Source organism: Cimex lectularius, unplaced genomic scaffold, assembly GCF_000648675.2.
Source record: "Cimex lectularius strain Harlan isolate CLEC.00 unplaced genomic scaffold, Clec_2.1 scaffold224, whole genome shotgun sequence".
Taxonomy (NCBI): domain Eukaryota; kingdom Metazoa; phylum Arthropoda; class Insecta; order Hemiptera; family Cimicidae; genus Cimex; species Cimex lectularius.
This window is the reverse complement of record NW_019392750.1, coordinates 454677-477734: the sequence shown is the minus strand read 5'-3', so window position 1 is coordinate 477734 and position 23058 is coordinate 454677. Positions and strand designations below refer to the sequence as shown.

At 37.3% G+C, this 23058-nt stretch overlaps 1 protein-coding gene across 1 annotated transcript in view; it reads right to left on the bottom strand.

Moving 5' to 3' along the window:
• Nucleotides 1-23058, bottom strand: part of LOC106668894 (paired box protein Pax-6) — a 165416-nt gene that overhangs the window by 136266 nt on the left and 6092 nt on the right. The window contains exon 2 of the mRNA XM_024227243.1: nt 19829-19877. The gene's annotated coding sequence lies outside the window, so the exon portion shown is untranslated. The remainder of the gene's footprint in view (nt 1-19828; nt 19878-23058) is intronic.

Sequence of the window (23058 nt, the reverse complement as noted above, 5' to 3'; positions counted from 1 at the left end):
GCCAAACTATTTAAAAAGTGGTTCAAAATTTCGAATTAAAAGACCAATGCGACTGATAACGGCAGCGATGTGTAAAACATTATTTGACAAATTTTTTAAGGAACGATCTTCCGAATGCTATGTCAAATTGTTCATGAATGAGAGGAATGTAATTTGTCGTAACGATTATTTCATCTAAATGTGACTAAATACATCGAATGTATTGGGAAGGCAAAAATACGCCGAAATAATGACACAACCTCTGATTTTATTTTTTAAGGTTTAAGTATCTCATTAACCTCGGCTTAACAGGGTCTTGAGGGAAAGTTGCTAACTCCGACTGGTTAAAGCTGTCTGCACTTAAGCCCCAACTTTACTTGAATGAATGAAAAAAGAACTTCATTTACAAAAAGAAAATACGTTATCCTAACGAAGTACAACACACATTAAAACAAAACCAATTCTTATACAAAATTGAATACTAAATCGTCTGCTGTTGGTGGTGGCCGGCTAAGATTCACTTGAATAGAAGGCAGTAAAAAAATTAAGTAAACAAGATTAAAATAAATTAAACATATTACCCCTTCTAATATAAAATTAAAAATTAAATTGCTTCACGTTCTCTCTACGGTAATCAAGGGCACTCTTCGCGAAACCAACCATTTCTGAACAATCCAGGGAAATAAGTTTTGCGATCAAACACGATACCAAAACTCTCTAGTAGTTACCAAAAAGAGAACCCGAAACTCTCAAGTAATTAAGGTAGATAAACTCGCACCTAAGTTGGACGAACCAACATAAAATGAAAGGGGACAACTTTAGATGTTTAATGGTTAAGTAAAAAAATGCCTGTGAATGATTACGTTCCTAGTAGAGCAGAGGTCTATTGGATCTAAGACCCAATTTTGTAAAACGTTCAAAATAGTGAGATTTCCTCCTGTCGTCTGAGAGATGATTATGACAAAACATCATATCACCCTATATAGATAGACGACATACTCGCCATAATGAACATCAAAACAGCTCATAAACAACATACTGACAGGCCTGAACTTTCTACCCAAAACATAAAATTCACTGCAGAAACAGAAACAAACAACAGTATAAACTATTTAGACCAACAATCATACAAACAGACGACAAACTATAATTCGACATATGTAGACAGTAACTGACAACATCATCAGCCGACTCAAACCACCACACCAACTCAGTGGCATACATAATTAACAGACTAAAATCAATCCCACTAACCGAAGACAAATAGAAAAACGAATTAAAAAGAATACAAACCGTAGGACACAATAAGGCTATAACAAAAACCCAATCGACAAATAATAACCAGGATGATAGGTAACTATCAAACAACAACGTTCAAAACACCTAAAACTTATTGATGAGGAAGTAGTCAAGCAGTGTGTGTCCTGCTTAAATATGAACAGTGTAAACGAATGGTCAGTTGATGTCTCTAAGTATAGCAAAATAGGGTAGATGAAATAATTTAGGAATAAAAAAACGTTGGGCGAACGAAAAGGTTGGGCCAGACCGAATTGATTGCACATTTCTCCATATAAATTTTCTTATTGAGATATTAGAGAGAGTTTGGGTGTGAAGAACACCTTTACTTTATTATTACTCACATTACAGGAATATCCCAACTAGTGAAGTCAATTACATAATGTATATTATACTAATGTAACATTATTTACATTCAAAGTATTTACAAATCCCCTTTTAAACAAATAAAAGGAAAGATATCTATATTACACTTATTGCAAATTTCATTAAAAACTCTCTGACGGCTAGTGAGCACTCCAAACTTAGCATACACAGTCCGATGAAAATTCTTATAAAATAGTCGATCATTTCTCCGAACACACAAAGGAACAAAGAAGCTAATACAATATTTTCAAGTAATTGTGAGCAATGGTACAGACCATTCAGTATTTTCCAAAAAAATAACGTAGTCACAATGGTCTTCATCTTTTAATGAAAAGAGTCCACATATATCCATCATCATTGGTCATACTTAAACTCGACCTATTGGAGGGAGGTCCAGTGTAACCCCAGGAATTTCAAGAGGCGAAGTTGGAAACGTTCGATACTAAGGCCACTCTTAAAAGCCCAAGGATACCAAACCAAAGAACAATATTCAACCATGCTTTTCACAGGTCCAAAATCGAGGCATTTGACGCAGAAATATTCCTAAAAGCCTTAAAGTTTCTCATAAAGACACCCAAATGTTTGTTAGGCCTAGAAATAACTGATTCAATATGAGGTATACAGATAAATTCATTACCGTAAACTACCCCGTGGTCACTAATGATCAAAACTTTCTCCAATTCACAACCGTCTAAGAAATAGGAAGACTGGTAAGGCTTTACTTTTTTTTGCATAAGTACATTTGTAAGTATTTTATAACTGATTATTCTCCGAGCACCAAGAAGTGAATCTACCCAAGTCCTTTTGTTACAGCCCATTCTCTACTTGATCGTTTATTATGGCCTAGATTTTTGTTATCAGGTAATCAATTTCGAAAAGTAATAAAAATTTTAAAAAGAATAAAAATTCCGAAATCCTGAAGATTTATTTATTTTAAAAATATTAAATTAATTAAAATTTATAAAGATATAAACATACCGGCCCGAGATGCGTCCCTGGGAACACCCGATGAAGCAATAAATGATCTTGACATCCCTAAACTTAACCCTCGTAAATCTATCAGAGAAGTAGGTCGTTCTGAATCCCACGAACCTCAAATCACCAAATCAAAGAAGATCAAACGTGGATAAAAGAATATTATGACCCATGGTGTCAACGGCTCTAGCGGCATTGGCATAAATTGCATCTGCTTTTTGCCTTTCTATTACTTCAGAGACCTACTAAGACCTAAGATTACAAAGAAGTACAAAAAATTAAAAAGAACTATTCACTGCTATAGCTGATGAGTATTTATTTTTTGTTTATTATTTATTAGAATTCAGCGTAATTAGTTATGGTTAGTACATTTATCTTATCGATTCGTTAGATCAACTGGGTTTTTCAGATTATTGCGCCATCATAAAGTTCAGCAGGTGTCTAATTGATTTTTGTAACATGAAAGAAATTGTAATTAATGAAATGAAATGACTAATAATCTTTCCAGTGATTCAGTTCGAGTTTATGGTAGGCAAATGAAAAGCTAAGGGCGTACGATTAAAAAAAATATATATCCACCAATCCAGCAGTTTCTGACACCGCTTATTAACGTTCCTTCTACGCTGTTTGATAAAGCGACAATCACGATCCTTTCTCTTCGCTTCGACACGTCGTCCACTCCAGGGGAAAAGTTTATAGATTCCATGGCTAACCAATTTAGAAATGTTCCGTCCAATTGTTATTTACTGGATTTTATGGTCTAAAACAGCGGAGTCGCGGCCCCCTTCTGAAATGTAAATCTTCAATTTAAGTCGCTAAGCCCCTTCTGGGCCGACTTCTCTCGGGCTCACCCCGCACTTTTTTACATACATTCCGTTCATCATTTTTGCCTACCGATGAACGATTTGCCGTTCCTCTTCTATTCGGTCGATTGGTCCAACTATGTTTTAAAGAATCCCAATATCGCCTATATTTCTGTACTCTTGGCCTAGCATGCTTAAATTTATTTTCTTGATATATTAATGCATTAGTTCAAGTTCACGAATTTCAAGAAATCAAAGATTTATATTTTTTTAAATGTACCAAAATGTACATAATCATTTTTTTATTACCTAATTGTTTAAAGCCGAATATAACGAAGTACGAAGGAGAAAGAAAAATAATTATAACAATTATGGAATTTCTCTTTGTGATCCGTGGGGTATTTGGACGTTACCAATCATTTTGGTCCGCCTGTTCTAGCTGTATTCTTGACAGTGCGATTTCGGAGAGCCGACCATTCCCAGGATGAGAAACAGTTGAATACATAACACCCGCAAAAAATAACCTTTATTTTGAGACGGGATGACTTTCGTCTCCTATTCGGACGCGGAAGAGGTGAAAACAGAGCGAGAGGAACTTAAATGTAAGGAGACCAAAGCGCATGATCGGATTGTTGCTATGGCTACACGAGCGAACCAGCCACCTGGCAACAGAACGGCAGAGCTACCAATCACCAGGGCAATAATCAATCCCACACCACTCAGCACAACTAAGAAACACCCTCACACATCCGACACTTCTTCAACCGGCGGCCTTCCTTTCTCCCTTCCAACGCCACACCAGCATTTACCACCACCTCACCATATCCCTCACGCCTCTCTTCAACCCGTCCGGTTGGTTATCCTCGTCTTCACGCTTTTTCACAACGGCTAAACACTGTCATAATATTTTTTGCTTACTGGACAACACATTTTTTTTCCTTCTTTCGGCTGAGGATTTATGTAGAAAACGATACGCTAAACCAGGTGTGTTCGCTGGGCAAAAATGGATACTTCTGATAAAAGACAAGCCTTAACCATAAGTTTCTGAATTAAAACAAACACAATAGAGCTGATATTTTTAGCTCGTTTGGTAACATGAAAAAGTCCTTACTTTTGTTAGTCTATGTATCTCTTTATTTTTCATCCAATTATTGATTCTAAGAACATTAGGAAAAAAGTGATTATTTGTTTTAAACAACTGCGATTGGGTAATAGTTAAATTCTTGTTGCGTTTATTGAGTTAAAGAATGTATGTATCTTCTGACTATTCTATAAACCGACCTTTTTTTTAATCCCTGCGAAATTATTATCACATCGTCGTGACGCATTGAAGATGGCGAAGTGCTCTGACAGATTTCTGGATAGTCTGCAGAGCGATGAGGTTTTCGCCATCGTCAGTGCATCAGTATTCAACTTTAATCTTTTGGCAAATGGAAAAATTGGCAAATGGAAAAAGTGAGTCACAAAATCTCTTGTCTATCACGAGGATCATTTATTATTATTTATTTAGATTTATAAACAGTGAACGAAAATACAAATGTGTCTGCATACATATCCACTAGCCGACAAGGCAAACAGGCAGACCAGGCTCTCGTCCACACTTCGACGACCTGACCACCTACAAGACTTTCTTGACTACATTTTAACCAGTTTTCTTGTAGGTTGCACGTTTGGACAGATATCATATAAATCACGAAAATTAATTATTTTGGGCATAAACGAAAAATAAATATCGAAGGAGAATGAACAGGGGGACACGTCGAAACTACAAACATTATTCGACGTTTGTGACCTTGTTAAAGCATATATTTTTCACTAAAACTTTTATCATAGCATGGGGGGGGGTTACGAATGGGTACTATGCGTCTGCAATAGCCTCTAATACCCAACTCCGACTTTCCACCTTCACGCGGGTGTACCCTGTTAATTTAACAAACGAAAAGAGGGGTATGGAGGGACAGGAGCTGGACCTTATACCTCCTAATCCTAAACCCAATACCTTACCCCTCTTCCCACCCTACACCCTATCCTAGCCCCACATTCCAGCCCAAATCCAAGGTGTTATGCGATCCGTGCCGATGGATGAATGGTACAGGGGTAACTGTGCCAATAACGGAGACTCAAGGGCACCAGGCGACACCCTTGACTAAATAGCCTTTCACCGGAGAGAGGGCTCCTCCGGTAAGGACTTTTAGATCCCTCTCACTCGTGGGAACTATATGGAAAAACCTACAGTAAACAAAAAAACACCTGCAAAGGAAGACCCCAAGAATCAACTCATGGAAATTGAGGAGGGCTCCGAACCCTTCCCAATTCCCATAACCCAAGAATTGGAGGAAAATCTTCTTGCGTCACCTTCTGCAGATGTGGGGGTCTTCGGGAAAAAAACCAAACCAGAAGACGAAACCACTCCAATGAAGGTGACGGAGAAGATTGAGGAATTACGTCTAAAACCCCAAAAAATATCTGGGGCACAAAGACGCAAAATGGCTATTCAAAGAGCCAAAGAACGGGGGGAGTCTATCCTGAAAAGGATCAGGAAAGGAAAACGAAACCCCAATGTACACTTCCGGACTCCGGCACCAGGGCGAACCACTGGAAGTGTTGACCCCAAAAAACCGGAGCCAACGCCAACCAAAAGTGGCAAAAGGGACAGGTCACTGGGTAGCACCCCATCATCAAGTGGAAGTGCTCCTAGGACATGCCCCATAAAAAGCAAAATTGAGGGAGTCGGTGTGGAGCGGGTCATCCCCTCTGTTGGGGGGGGGGCTCTGGGACATACCAGCAAGCCCTCAAAGCGCTTAAAATGGCCGTGGTGTTAGAGGAATTCCCGGAAAAAGCACTTACAACGGATCAGGGCAGAGCCGTTCAGCGGGCCATCCTGGCTGAGGGCTGGAAGTGTAAAAACTCCCAGAGACCTCAGTTCAGGAATGAGTATGTTGAGAAAGGGGCTGTCCTGATAACCTGTGAAAATCAGAGTGCCAAGGAATGGCTCATGGCGACGGTGCCTACCATCCACCCATGGGAAGGGGCAAACCTTAGTGTAGGCCCCTATAGAGAAATTATTGAAACCACTAGGGTGGCTTTGTCGGTGCCGGACCCTGACCTTCTGGGCACTACAGACACTACCACCATTAACGGGCTGATGGAATCCCAAAACCCAGATATTAATACCGGGAAATGGAGAGTCATCAGTCAGAGGATAGAAGATAAAAGAAGAAATCTCATCCTGGTGGTTGACATAGATGATGTATCCTTTGGGGATCTAAGCAAAGCCAACCTAAAACTCTATCTTGGCTTTACAACGTAACCCTAAGGGTCATCAAAAAAGCAACAAAGACTGATGCTGAGGGTGCTTCAAGCAAACCTCCAGCACAGTAAGGCTGCAACACTTACGCTTTGTCGTGTGGTTAAGGAGAAAAACATCGACATAGCCCTTATCCAAGAACCCTGGCTAATAAAAGGCAGAGTAGCCGGGCTGGGAGATAGGGGAAGAAAAGTCATATATGACCACACGCAACAAAATGTAAGAACATGCATTTTAATTAGAAATGAACTACAATGCCTAATCACTTATGAGCTCTGTTCCAGGGACCAAACAGTAATTAGGCTAAACCACATGAAGGAAGAGGTTAGGACGGACATGACGATGGCCTCAACCTACATGCCTTATGACTCACCGTGACCTCCACTACCAAAGGAAACCGAGGATCTGGTACAATACTCCAAGCATAAAAACCTACGTTGATCATTGGAGCTGATGCTAACTCACATAATGAAGTATGGAACAGCACAAACAGTAAAAAAAGAGGTGAGAAGCTTTTAGAATTTTTAGTAACTAATGACTTAAGTATTATTAACAAAGGCTCTGAACCGACTTTTATAACTAACAGACGACAAGAAGTTATTGATATTACTCTTGCTACCTGCTGTGTTTCAAACCGGATAGTGAATTGGGCGGTCTCTGAGGAGATATCTAACTCCTAACCACCGACACATATACATGGAAATCTCACAAGTTGATAAGATATGTAATGTGAGTCGGAACCCCCGAAACACAAACTGGCGGAAATACGGCGAGTTGCTGGACAAAAATACACGAACTACAATGGCTAGCATCAAAAGCACCCAAGATATTGAGCTAACTTCCACGCAAATACAAGAAGCTATAATAAACTTATATCATGAAGCCTGCCCACAAACCACCTACAACAACAAGCCAAAAGTTTGCTGGTGGAATGATAACCTGGCGGCACTAAGAAAGAAAACTCGCAAACTTTGGAATAAAGAGAAAAAAACGGGTAATACTGAAGAATACAGTAAAATCCTAACAGAATACAATAGGGAGATAAAAAAGGCGAAACAGGAATCGTGGATATTGCAAGGAAATTGAAAACATCACTGAGGCAAGTAGACTCCACAAAATCCTCGCCAAAGACCCTATAAACCCCATCGGAACACTAAAAAAACCAGATGGAAAACACACACAAACCGGAAAGGAAACATTAGAAATCCTAATAAGTACATACTTCTCGGAATCCAAAACTATTGCCAACCTGGAGATATAGGAAAGCGCTGAACCCGCCAAAGGCCACAAAGCCAGAAGGGAAGATTGGCAAATAGCCAAAACAGTAATCACCTATGATAAGATTGAATGGGCTATAGATAACTTTAGCCCACTCAAATCTCCAGGAACAGACGGGATATACCCAGTACTACTACAAAAGGGAAAAACCATACTAATCCCCCTACTAGTAAAAATATACAGAAGCTGCCTAGCAATGGGATACATTCCAAGCATATGGAGAACTGTAAAAGTAGTTTTCATTCCTAAAGTTGCTCGGAACAACTACACAGACGCAAAATCGTATAGACCGATTAGTCTAACATCCTTTCTACTCAAAACACTTAAAAGGCTAGTTGAAAAACATATAAGGGGCAGTTCTTTAAAAGAAAAACCCCTTCACAAATATCAACATGCCTATCAGAAAGGAAAATCGTGTGAATCAGCACTACATCAACTAACGATACAAATAGAGGATTCACTGAACAACCAAGAAATAGCATTGGGAACCTTCTTGGACATTGAAGGAGCATTTGACAACACTCCTTTTGAAGCAATGGTTACGTCACTCAAACAGCGAGGAACAGACGAAACCTGCTGCAGATGGATAGAATCAATGCTAAAAAGCAGGAAAGTGCAGGCCTCCATGTTCCACGAAAAAGTAGAAGCAGTGGAGGCGAGGGGGTGTCCGCAGGGAGGAATACTCTCGCCTATGCTGTGGAATGTGGTAGTGGACGGCCTCATATGCGAACTAAATGAAAGTGGAATTTACACCCAAGGCTATGCAGATGACATTGTCATACTAGTCAGGGGATAATTCAACTCAACATTAAAAGAACTCACCCAAAGAGCACTAAACCTGGTGGAACAATGGTGCTTAAAACGGGGACTTAAAGTAAACCCCTCAAAAACCACCTTAATTGCTTTCACTAAGAAAAGAAATATAGAAATACAAGGATTACGCTTTTATAACGAAATGCTGCTATTAAAAACTGAGGTCAAATATCTAGGAATAATCTTTGATAAGAATTTAACCTGGAATCCTCACCTGCAGCATACTATAGCAAAAGGTAAAATATCGCTAATGACCACAAGAAGGACCTTAGGCAGATCCTGGGGACTAAAACCGAAAATGGCCTATTGGCTAAACACGGCAGTAATAAGACCAAGAATAACCTATGGATCACTAATCTGGTGGAACAAAGCTCAACAAAAAGTAGCTACCCAAACATTAGGCAGCATACAAAGACTAGCAAACCTATGTATCACAGGGGCGATGAAAACAACCCCTACAAAAGAAACTTTGCTAAACCTACCTCCACTGGAAATATTCATACAAGGAGAGGCTAGGAAAAGCTCACTTAGGCTCCAGAAACAATTAAATTGGAAAGGAACTAAACAATTCGGGCATACAACAATAATCAACAAAATCAGACACCCATTATTAGAAATGGGGACTGACTACATGATCCCGGAAACAATCTTCACAACTTCCTATAAAGTCTCAACGGACTATAAAGGAGAGGAAGAACACAGAAGAGCATCAGATACAATGATATGGTACACAGATGGCTCCAAAACAAACGAAGGAACCGGATCAGGCGTTTTCTGGACAAGCCCAAAACATGAGCAATCAAACTCATTAGGGAAGTACACTTCGGTCTTTCAAGCGGAAATACATGCCATCTATGCTTGTGCCCTGGAAAATCTTAAAAGACGTTACACTGACAAAACATCCTCATAAGATTAGATAGCCAAGCAGCTATTAAAGCATTAGCATGTAAAAGAATCACATCAAAATTAGTCAGTGAATGCATACAAAATCTCCAAAACCTGGGGAAACACAACAACCTGATGATATCTTGGGGCCAGGGCACAGGGGAATTTTGGGTAACGAGAAAGCAGACAGACTGGCCAGAGGAGGATCTGCAAGACCATACATAAGCCCGGAACCTATTCTTGGGATAACAAAAACAAATATAGAATCCTCCATCGCAGAATGGATTCAAGCAAAACAGAAGGAGAAGTGGATAAACTCTAGCGGTGCTAGACATAGTAAACTTATGATGAAACAACCCTCACTGAGACTGGCAAAAACACTGCTGCAATTGGAGAGGGCCAAACTCAGAGGAGTGGTAGGACTACTAACCGGTCACCGGTATCTGAGAAAACATCTACATAACATGGGTATATACAGCGATGATCCCATTTGCAGATTATGTTATGAGGAGGAGGTAACAGCCACCCATATCATCTTCGAATGCGAAGCAACAGCTCAATGGAGGTTTAACCTAACGTACGGAAAAGACTTAGGGAATCAAATTGCAGCAGTAACAGCCAATGACCTGATACTTCTAAGAAGAAGGATTGAGTCTATTGACTGAACTAAGGAACTAGGAAGGTACAATAAGCCAGAAGGCTGCCGTGCCTGGGGAATACAAACCCCGCTTCCTAGTATCCTTTTCCACCATGCCATACCATTTATCATAGTACTTTGGTGAGTAGTGTCCCAGAAAAAACATTTGAAGAGTGTGAGTGAAATAAAGAAGGAGGCTCGATTGCTTATCATTCATAAAAACATAGGCCGACTAAGAATAAAATTACAACTGAAAGATATCACATACACTAAAAACTCATATAACACCAAATATGGTAAACAAAAATTCCATATATGGATTACTAGTATAAAATATACCTAATGGCCTCAAAACTCACTTAAAACTGTTTTTTGACTTGCAAAGACCACTGTAAAGCCTAATTTTATTAAGGTGGAAAACTTATGTATAATTAACATAAGATGCTAAAATTTGATAGAACTATCAAATCAAACTCAAGTGAAAAATAATTCAGAGGGTAAACTGCCCCTTGCTCTTCTATATTTTAAGCTGTGTTTGAGAACTTTTCACATGTAATAGCACCAATTCGACAGACTATCATGGGCCGCTGGATTCGAGCCCGACATACTTACAAATGGGCTTTTTTTCAAAAACACCGGCACCCCGAGAGTTTATATAACCTCTGCTGTTGCGAACCCTCGTCGAAAAAAATTATTTGCAACGACCAAATTACAAAGACTATGCCCGAAAATTATAATTCACCATTTAAGTTGAAAATACATCTACGTAAAACAACAGGCGATTTTCTGGTTTTTACGAGTTCATCATTTCAACAACCAATACTGGATGTAAAAAGACAAGATCTCTCTTTGAAATTTTTAGTTTGTGTTATTTCTTCTTAATTTCCAGTATTTAGTTTGTTACAGTTTTCTGTGTTTATTTGTGTTTATATATTTGTATATTATTAGTAATGATAATGTGAGAAGTTCAGGGGCTGACGAATAGCTGAGGTCACCGTCGTCCCTTTTGTTTTTCACATTTTCATGTTTTAAATGACTCGATTGTTGTAATGTTCTTTGTAATTGAAGGTCGACTCTTTGATACAAAATCTGTATTCTTTATTTATTCATTAATATTATACTATTTTAGAAAGTTAGCGATGTTTTACTTTTCCCGGTAACAAAATGGCGTAAATTACGACGCCGTTTTATTAATTCGCCGTGGTTGAAAAAGTCTTAATAAACTGTAAACATTTGTTTGGGCAGGAAATAACTTGAGCAGCCGTTTTAATCAAACTCCGGCCTCTGATTAAGCGGTGAATATTTTAATAGGAAAAGTAGCAGGTAGAACGGTAGTTAAGAATGCCAACCTGCAATGCTTCCGCGCCACGTTGGAGTTTGACTTTTACACAAAGCGCCTTCGCCTTCTTAATGAACAATCCTCAGTGCCGTCAAACGAATTTCACCCCTTTTCAAATTCACTTACACAATAATTTGGACAAAGGTTATTTTTGTAAACGATTTTTTAAACAGCTGAACTGGATAGCCCAACAACAATGGAGTATTTAAGACCGATTAAGTCTCTTCCACCTCTTAAGCAATCTTCTCTAGCAATCAGGAAATAGAAGGGATATCTAGACATCAACCAGAAATTATGCCCCTTGAAATAAGTGGCGGATGTAGGGACTCTCGGGAACGGCAGGGATGGAGTCCCTTTATTAAATACTTTTAAAAGTATTTAAAAAATAAGTTTTCGTATATGTTCATTTTTCGGATTTTTTTAAGTGGGCCCGTCACACATTTGTACGAATCTTTTTATCGAAACTAATCGCGACTGAACTCAAATTTTACGCGGATTACAACTCCCTCTTCATAAAAACTCAATCGATAACGATTCGCGTCACGACATAATTTCTTCCGGCCTCAGAATAACCGGAAAGTTTAGATTAATGTTTAAAAAATCGTAAAGAACGGGATTTAGCTCCAGTCGGCTGGGGTTAAAAAATGGAAAAAGGGAGCGCCTTTTTTTAACCCCCATTCCCTATTAATTGGCCGGGCGGGTGCCATTCATCACAGGACGTCAACTAGAAAACTCTAAAAGCATTAAAGTCTGTGATTTGTTATATGGCAATCACTGTATCGTTATAGACTGGGGCCGTAACTTAGCCGGCTACTGGACCATGCGCAAATGTACTTCTTTACCGCGGTTTTAGATCTATCTTTTCAATTAAAAACCCTCCCTCGCCCACCCCATGACAAAACAGAAGAGAGAGAGAGAGAAGAGAGAGAGAGAAGAGAGAGAGAGCGAGAGAGAGAGGAGAGAGAGAGAGACAGAGAGGAGAGAGAGAGAGAGGGCAGGGAGAGAGAGAGAGAGAGAGCAGTATACCTAAAAATTCTCTTATAAAACCAATGAACGAGTTGTGAGAAAAACTAACATAACTTAACAATTTTTTTTCTCAGTGCCGTCAAACGAATTTCACCCCTTTTCAAATTCACTTACACCATAATTCGGTTATTTTTGTAAACGATTTTTTAAACAGCTGAACTGGATAGCCCAGTGTGGTGGGCTGTCGATGTCAGGTGTCGTAACCTAATAAAAATTTACGGTCTGGTGCCTTCAAACAAAAAACTAAAATTAAAAACATCCGGATGTTCAATGGTTTCGATTAATTAATTAAACATCTCATGTTCCTCTTTGTAGGTCTTGATTTGCAAAACATGTAGATTGCCTTTTTTTAAATGTAATCGTTTATTTACTAAAAGCGTACGTACCCAATGCTAGCAGACCCATCACCATCATCCCAAGAAATGCATAAAATCGACTAGCACCAAAACACCAATTGAAATATTGTACTTACTAATAAAAAATACATTCTATACAAACTGATATTAAAGATTAGTAAGAGATATATGCATAACACCCTGGCCACATATCCTTGTCTTTTTCCATCTTTTAACAAGGTTATGATTCTAGCAGAATCGGTATCGCTTAAAATCAAACCTCAAACAAATTTGACACTTATAAAACCAAACGACCGGAATGTTAGAAGGAAGCTTTACAGAAAAACCAACAAAGAAGAGATTGACTATTCAAAGATTTATTTACGAAATGCAATTGTAAACACAATTGGTAGATGTTATATGTGTTTTACTGACCTCTAATCCTGTAAAATGGGACAAATATTGTTTTAAGATGCTCAATGGAGGATTGTCTAAGAAATAATTAAAAATATTATTATTATGTTTTTTACTTGGGTTCGCAACAGCAAAGGTCATATCAACCCTCAGGGTGCCGGTGTTTTTGAAAAAAGCCCATTTGTAAGTATGTCGACCTGTCAACGCCTAAACCGTTTCGGCCACCGACGCCCCCCATTACTTTTAGTATACATTGATAAAGTAGTTACAATTAACAATTTACCAATATCTTTCCGTTTTTTGTGGTTTAATTTTTTAAGTTTCAGATTTGTTTGAAGGATGATTTTAAGTGATATCGATTCTGCTACAATTGTAGGTTTTGTTTATTTCTTTTGTCAAGAGAAAAGCATATCAGAATTTAAAAAAGTTTTGTTGAATTGTTTTTACAGTAAATTCATTGTTTATTCAAACTATCAATGAATGAAAAACGTAAAAACAATTCATTTGAAAAAATATAAGGTAAGCTTTATATTAAAATGTAAAATACCAATATTCTTTGTTATGAATTTACTTTTAAAAGACCACTTGGAATTGTTTTAAGAAAACCAGAAAATTTAAAAAAGACTAATTAGTCTCAAAAATGTCTGTTATTAAAAAAATCTTATAAGAAAAAGTAGTATAGAAATTTAAAAAAAAGGTAAGAAAAACTTCCTCACACGTTTGAAATGTAAACAACCTCTACTAAAAAAAACTGTAATTATGTGAATTGTATAAAATGTACTAAATGTCCCACTGTTTACTATGATCAAACAAAGTAGTATATCTCAGGACGTGTTAGGAAATATAAATATGTAAGGATGATGAAAGGCCAGGAACTGCACTTTATTAATTTATTAAAAACAGGCTATGATAGAATAGTAGTATTTAAATTGAAAATATTACCAAATGATATTACCCCTGTACAAATTCAAAGAATGTACTGTAAGCATGTGTAAGCAAAAGACTCTTCCCTGTTCTCTATTCCATTACACTTGTAAAAGACAGATTCAGATTAATCATATCCGTGAACAGGAAAGGTTCTTCGCAAATTGTAAGTGTGTTTAATTAATAAAGTTCTTTTTAAAAAGACTCTCGTTTAGTCAACACACGTAACTTTATATATATATATGTANTAAAATATTTAAAATAGTAGTGAAGATGGATGTTTTTTGTTACTTAAATTGTGTTTGAGTGTTTCAGTTCTTTTCAGCGTAACTGATCCCGATTTCTGGAAAGGTACGCCACATTGGTTTTTGTGTATTAACAACAAGACTAGAGATGCGGTCTGGTATGATATAGGTTTAGTAAAACATTTTCTTTATAGTGGCAACGATTCGACTTTTATTGAGATCATCTTCAGAGCCTGTGCTTTATAAACATAGTTTAAATTATACAAATATATATAAGATATGACTATAAATTTGTATAATGATGTATACAGCATAGAAATTTTAGGTCTAATTAAAGTACTGTACACACTCAAAGTATGTGTTTTCTGTGTGCATGTGTCACTGTTGTGTGTCATGCTGAGAGTGTTTGTTAAGAGATTAATATCTCCTAACACTCTCAACAGACCCACAACAGTGACACATTTACACAGAAAACACACTATAATTGAGTACAAATACTTTATTAATCCTAAAATTTCTGTATTGGGTACATCATTTTATAAATTCATATTCACATCTTACATGTATTTCAATCATTTAAACGTTGTTTCTAAATCCTAGGCCGTGAAGATGATCTCATTAAAGATCGAAACGTTATCACGATAAAGAAAATGTTTTTTTAAACCTATATCACACCAAACCGCATCTCATGATCTCTTAATAATTCCTTAGTAACATTAATTAAATCTGTTACCTTCTGATTCTACACTGATTCGGGCGAATTCATACAGTTTTTTTATTATTTTAACAAATTTGTCACTTACACAATTTCAAAATCTACAAAGATTATAAATAACTTACTCCTCTTTAATGTAAGTTGGAACATTATTATTGCCGAAAAGGTAAAAATCGCATCCAAAAAAACCCTCCTTTTTCCGAAAGCCATTTGTTTCCATTAAATTGTTATCTTCTGCCCATATGTATTGTTGTGATAAAAATTATACATAAATAAACATAGGAGTATAAATATTAATTGATTTTGAAGCAATTAAGTCATATGTATTCCATTGTTTAAGATCGTCATCATGATGCAAGAGATGTTCAAATATGATCAAGATATATATTCTCCCTGCTTTATTTGAACTATGTGCTGTTAGTTTGTATAAAAGATTTTTTTTTCACTTAGTTTTTAAAAGCGAGTTGAGAGTTATCTGCCGTTAGTAATCCGTGAATAACAGCGACATCATTGATTTACAAACAACAAAAAGCAATACCAAACAAACCAAGGTTTCCTTTTTAAGGGATAGTTTTTATAGAAATAATAGTTTTATTGTTCCTATTTTTTTATACTAAGTTAATTTGCCCCGGTACCTCTAATCGAAGTCAAATTTTCGACGCTTTTATTTTATAATCGTGTGATAACCCTTTCGAACAAACGTTGTTTTCTCCATTAATCCCATTGCATTTATCGTTTTTCATATATTTGTAATTTTATCTTTCCATTCGAAATACATTAAAGATCTACTGAGAAATTTTATATGTTGATTAATTTTTATTTTAGTATCGTTTCTCACGCACCAGCTAGATGAATTATTACGCAGTAAGGTACTTCAGTTTTGAAGAAATTAATGCAGAAATACTTTCTTCTCGATATTGAGAAGTTGGTTCTTCACTGAAGTCGCTCTACTCAAGAAACAAATTGGTCGTCAGGGCTGGATATTGTGACAGGTCAAACTATTATTTTTTATCATATATATTATGCAGGGTGGGCGACCAAGACCCGAGGGGTTAAATGCCTGGGTAGGCTCTTACCCCATCCCTAAAAGGTCCGGGACTTGGTCGGCTCACGTGTCCTGCATAAACCTCTTGGACTTGTTCACAAACCCCAAGATTTTGGACCATTTTATCTCGGGGAGTGATTTGGTGATGTCCTCTCCTTCAAATATTTCAAATCTAGACCTAGCATACCTATCACACTCTGTGAGGTAGTGCCTTGCCGTTTCTTTTTTTATTTCGCAGAAGCGGCAAAAGGGATCTGGTAGGATACCCATTACGAAGAGGTGTCTTCTCAGTGGGCAGTGGCCCGTCAGAATACCTATCAGCCTCCTAATTCCCTTCCTTGAGATAGAGAATAGCCATTTCGATTCTGCTGGTTTGATCTCCTTAACAAACTCATTCGATTGCCTGTGTCCGGGGGATAAATTCCACTCCGCATTGTTTCATGCCCCAGTTATTGATACTCTCTTTTACTGTGCTCATATAGTGAGGTAATACCGGTTGTGGGCCGTCAAACGCAGTATTAGAAGCTTCTTTGGCTAGGCCATCCGCCTTTTCATTCATTCATCGCCATGGTGTCTTTTATGTGCTGGTATCCAAATAAGGGTCACCTTATTCTCAAACCTGAAAGAGATCCTATTGATAAGATCTATAGTTTCCTCCACCAGTCGTGAGGTTGACAAATCTTTTTGTAATGCCCTAAGACTAGCCTGACTGTCAGAAAAGATTTTAATATCTTTTCCCTTAATTTTATTTTCCATAAGTGTTCTACAACACACATTGATGGCCCAGATTTCCGCCTGAAAAACGGAGGTGTTATTGCCAAGAGGGGAGGAGATGCTGATTCCTAATTTTGGTATGTAGATTCCTGCACCACTCCCTCTACCTTTGATAAGTGATCCATCTGTGTAGCAGTCTATGTTACGATGGTCATCATCCAGACTATAATCATAATCACAAGGGGTGACTACCTGAAAGTGCTTTTTCCCCGAAGGGGTTTTAATCTTTTTATCACTAACGCTTAATAATTGACCGTTAACCTTACTCAATAGTTGAGAGATTTTCGAGTGACCTATGTTATTGCACTTATGATTCCAGCTGCCCTCGCTAATTAATCTGTAGCAGCTGATTAGTGCTCTGACCTTAACCTCAATGTGAAGTGGTGTGGTATTGGTTATGATTTCAAGTGCTAGGGTGGGTGTAGTTGAAAATGCTCCTGTCATCATCAAACAACCTAGTCTTTGAAATGACCTTAATTTATTACTATTCCCTTTATTTTCTAGACCTTTCCACCACACTAAAGCTGCGAAAAAGAATCTAGGTAGAATAATTGCAGTATATAGCCATTTGGCTACCCATGGTTTGATGCCCCATGTTTTACCGACAATTCTCCTACATTGTACCATTGATATAGTGCCTTTCCTGTATATGTTATTAATATGACCTTTCCAATCAAGTTTCCTGTCAAGTGTCACACCAAGGAATTTGATGGAATCCACTAACTTTAATTCTATGCCCTGAAATTTAGGGTTTTTAAAATTATCTAATGTTCTTCTCCTGCTAAACATTATCAATTCTAGTTTAACAGGATTAATTGATAAACCTTTGTCACAACACTACCTATAAAGCAATCCTATGGCGTTTTCCATCATTAGTGAAAGAGTCAAGGGATCCCTACCTGTGAGCATTATGGTACCATCATCTGAAAATAATTGACTGTAGAAATTTGAATTATTCAGAAGTTCTATTAAGCTGTTTACTGTAATTAGCCATTAAAGAGGTGACAAACAGCCTCCTTGTGGACGGCCTCCTTTTACCTTAATTCTAAAAGTGCTACTACTTAAGCACATATTGACCATCCTCCCCGCCAAGTAGGTCTTCACTCATCTAGTAAGATGGTGGTCGATTATTTTTTATCATGCTTGCATATTGTTTTTTCAACATAAGGCCGGCGCCACACTAGACGGAATTCGACGGAAGTTTTCGCGACGGAAATTTCCGCTGCACAAGCTTACATTCAATACACACAGCCAGCGACAGAATGAACGGAAATTTCTGCCGTAATGTCTCCGTCGAGCTCCGTTGGTGTACCTGCGTCCGTCTGAACAGATTAAAACAGTGGAAAGTAGTTGGGGTGCGCCACACTGACGACGGACAAGCGTAGTACGGAAGAGGTAGGCAGTCGAACACGCAAACTGCAAGTGAAGCTCATCTAGGATGGACTTGGACCAATTTACTGTGGAAGTTCTATAGTCATCCGATAGTATTGGAAGAACGTGACAGGATAGCGTCGAAGTTCCCCATACAGACAGTGTAATTGACCAAGTGCTATCCTTTTGATATTCAATGGATGAATCCAATGTTCTCTCTTTCTCTTCTGCTTCTCCATTGCCTTGTAAAAACACAAAATGAAAAGTTGTTTCATTGTACCGTACATTATCAACTGAGTCACGTTGTATAGTACCCTTGCGGCTAGACAAGCTAGAAGACGAGCTATAAAACCTGGATATTTCATGGTAAGGTTTTGGGACCCCGACTAAGTGGTCAGATCGTAAGAGTTCACGTTAAATTGCCAAAATTAAAAAGAAAGCGGAATGAAACTGTAATTAATGTGAAAACTAAAAATGTTACCATTGATCCAAGAGGTATGAATGTTATCTACAAGAAGTATTAAAATAATGAACTTAAAAGATTATTGCCGCTCTTTACCAAAACAGGGTTTCCGAAGCACGTTCCGGAAACCAACTAATATATTTTAACCTTCCTGGCACCTCTCGACTGTAAGTTTTGTCCCTTCCCTACATGACTTAAGTTCAAACCCGCGAACATAAAATACTGGGCCCTGACATCATCAGCTAATTAACTTAGAATTTTGTCATATCTGTCACTTTCACAAAATTGGAGGAATTTCGAGATTTCTGTTAAGCAAATCGGTTGGATGATAAACTTCCTCTTGAACGTGAAAAGTACACTTCTGGGAAAGTAAAATGCAATAGATGTGTTGCGATATTTTGCCACTTAAGGGGTGGGCGGTCTCAAAACTCGACCCTTAAATATGAAAATGTAAATAAAATTTTGGTGGACGGTATGTTCACCCGCTAAGTAAACGAAATTCGAGAAAGGGTGGAAATCGAGGAAGGTAGATTTTGTTGAAAAATTAACAAGTTACTTTCGTTTTAGATGAGCGGAAAACGTGGAAAATGAAGTGAATGAAATGAAATGAAGTAGTCCTTTGTACTCGACATTTGGAAGTCGGTTCTTCACTGAAGTCGCTCACCTGAATAATCATACATCAATATTTGCGTAAACTGGAAGAACTAACAATTAATTTTTTTGTTACTGCTTGTAGTTTACATTATTTTACCCTAACCATAAAACAAGGCAGGCCAAATTTGGTCTTTTAATTGCATTTTTTTATTTATCAAAATGTGTTTAAATAAATGGTACATACCTATTCGTTGTAGTTCCTTTTACAGATTTTGAAATCGATAAACCAAACCCTAAAACAGAAACACATTTTTTTCGTTTCGATTGAAAGATTCACTAAATCTTTTTTAAACAAAGAAACAATTTAAGTTATTTTAATAAGGATAAGGAAGAAATGGCTTCGTTTTACGAAATGTTCGTAAATGTTCAACTATTGTAAACGCGTACGCGTGTTTATCAAGGATACTGGATACTTAGAAAGAATGAATGGCATGCTACTACAATAATCAGGAAGATGTTTTCGAGAAATTCTACAATGATAATATGTGACAATACGGAGGAACAGACGTATTGAAAAAACCATATTTACAAGATTCGACAAATAACTATTAACCTATCCATCACAACCAACTATGCGTTAATTAGTTAAAAATTAAACTGTTAAATTTATTTGTGTGGTCTGCGGAGTGATGAAACTGTAATTCTCTTCATACTCATTGTGTTGGTCTGCTAGACGCGTTCGGCATTTCGCCATCATCAGTGTTTGGTCTGGGTCAATATTAATTAATGCAAATTTAAAATTACAAAAAAAATTACATGACTACGTCTCAAGAGGGAAAATTCAGCTAAGAAACTTCAATTCCTCTTCTTCTCGATTTTTTTGTATAATTTTGTTTCTTTGTTTTTAACCAAACATTATCTTGTTCGTTAACCCATTTTTTTCAATTACCAATTCCTTGCTCCGAAGAAGATCCTTACAAGTCAGAGATTCCTTCTCCTAAGAAAGAAGCCCAGGCCTGAGAACACACGTCACGAGAAACTTTGGTATCTGATAAAAAGCCTTAACCTTATCGGAGTGCTCTTAATAATAATGGAGATTATAAAGACCAATACTGGCCGAGATGAGTAAGGTCGTATAAAGGTCGAATCCTTTTAACCTTAACTTTAACATTACTTGAAAATTAAGTACATAGAACCAATTATCGCATGGAGTGCAGAACTAAAAAATGAAATCTTAATAATGAAATCTTAATAATACTTTCATTGGTATATGTCAAGTTGTTGCAGCATAAATCTAGTCCGGACGGTCCAAAACACCATAAGTCTCGCAAGTTTTCCAGGATTTAAGAGCTGATCAATGGCGTAATGTCACAGTCCTCTTCGTTGCAATGGTTTTCGTCAGACCATTCACAAAAGTAAAAACCACATATTCGTTCCGCTAGGAGGATCAAAGATGATCCGTAAGTGGAGTATAACTTACCCTTAGCTTTTTTTGTATTGTCGGCTTAGGGGTGGCACGCGATCGTCCTTTAATTTGCCGCCTTTGAATAACTAATTGTAAAGCGAACGATCTTCAACTAGAGGGACGGTCCCGACCGACTAATTACGTCGCACTTTCGCCCACGTTTTATCATCTTCCCCTTTGAAAGGATGGGCGCCCCTTTCCAGGCGCGATTGCACACGGACAAAGCGGCTCGATTGCAACACGGACCAATTTGCTGCAACAGTTTTATCAACACGGACATGGAATGCCTTTGTATTTTGGCGTTCAGTTGATGATTTGGCCTTGAAGAACTTCTATGTTGTGACCTTTAAGGTAAATTGTCCTTATTATTTATGATCAAACGAACAAGCAAATTATTGTCCAACATCAGTTTGGTAGTTATTGTTTTTGTTCTCGTTTTTTTCTAAATGATTCTCACAGAATTGTTGTTTTTAACAATCCGGATTTCAAGCATTAAACGCTTATCATCCAGGTTGGAAGAGTTTACAAACACGTCACTCGATATGAATTGTAAGTCTGAACCCGGCGATCCCCCGCCAACGCGATGTTCCAATGAGAAATTGGTTTATGATGCCGCTCCATTTTGAACGTGCAAAAAAACATGTGAATTGTACATGTTTAAAATTGGGGGTAAATCAAAATTTGTGATATTAGGTATGCATTTATCTCCATGTTTAATTTTACATTTTTTTTATTTTTGAACCTTCCCAAATCAATCTAGTCCCCTCCCTCTGTTGAAACTGTGTAACACAATTGTATTTAAATTTAAATTTAAATTGTGTTTTGATTTATTCATTTATATTATATTATTCTCGTTTAAGAATTTTACTTACTTTTTCTGATATTTCAACAATGTATGGCAAGCGAAAGCCTTTCTTGTCGGCCACGCTTCATTGATTAGTAAACCATGTTATGGAATCCAGGGCTCTCTTCTCAAACGATTTCATTCTTTTCTAAGGCGGGCCCTCGACGGTCAATTATATTGAAAAATATAACGAATTGCGGTATTGCAATTTGCTCAATGATTTAACAAAATGTGTGGTGATTAGTGACCGTTAATGGATAATTATTCAGAAATGGTGAGATGCGGTTTGGTGTGATGTAGGTTTCAAAAAAACATTTTCTTTATCGTGCCAACGTTTTGATCTTTATTGAGATCATCTTCAGGGCTCAAAGTGTTTGTCTTCTGTGTAATTGTGCCATTCTTGCGTGTCGTGTTGAGAGTGCCAGTGAGATTTTTCTAAAAAAACCGTTGATTGGTGATACTCTTTATGAACTCATTCTTGAACTGATTGGACATGAATGTCCCTACACTTGCAGACATTGATCTAATCTTCGTCTACAAATCGTTAAATAAGCTTCACTGTCCTGATCGTCTATATCGTCCAAATTTCTATATTCCTTCTTGTAACAACAGACAGCATCTTACTTTCTCAAAAAAAAAATCACATGGCACCAATCATATTAAATACTCAAGTCTAAAATTGAATTTCTCCATTAAATCCTCCATGACCAGTGGAAAGAGTGAATGCCTTACAGACGGAAATTGTACGATTTGTATCTATTTCAATGCAACACCCAGATTTCTCAAAATTTAAAGGTTATAGGACAACAGGTTAAATGGCAATCCCCATACTTTACCCAACGATCTGAAGCAAGTGGTCTCAACATTTTTAATATCTCAGTTAAAGGAAACTTTGTGCCAACTTAATTTTTTCAAATGGGCCTTACCAAATTTTTTGTTAATATAAAAAATGACTCAAGAACAATATGAGTTGTGTATTACCGGAGATAATTCATAGACTAGGAGGTTAATTCATAATTTCAATGTAGCATTCAAAGAGAAACACCCTGTAAATATATAATTTTTATTATAGAATTATATTATTTCACATTGATTATAATACAATAAATCCTTATTTCGCCATAATGAAAAATGCAAAAGATCTTTTTTTTAATCAGTCGAATAA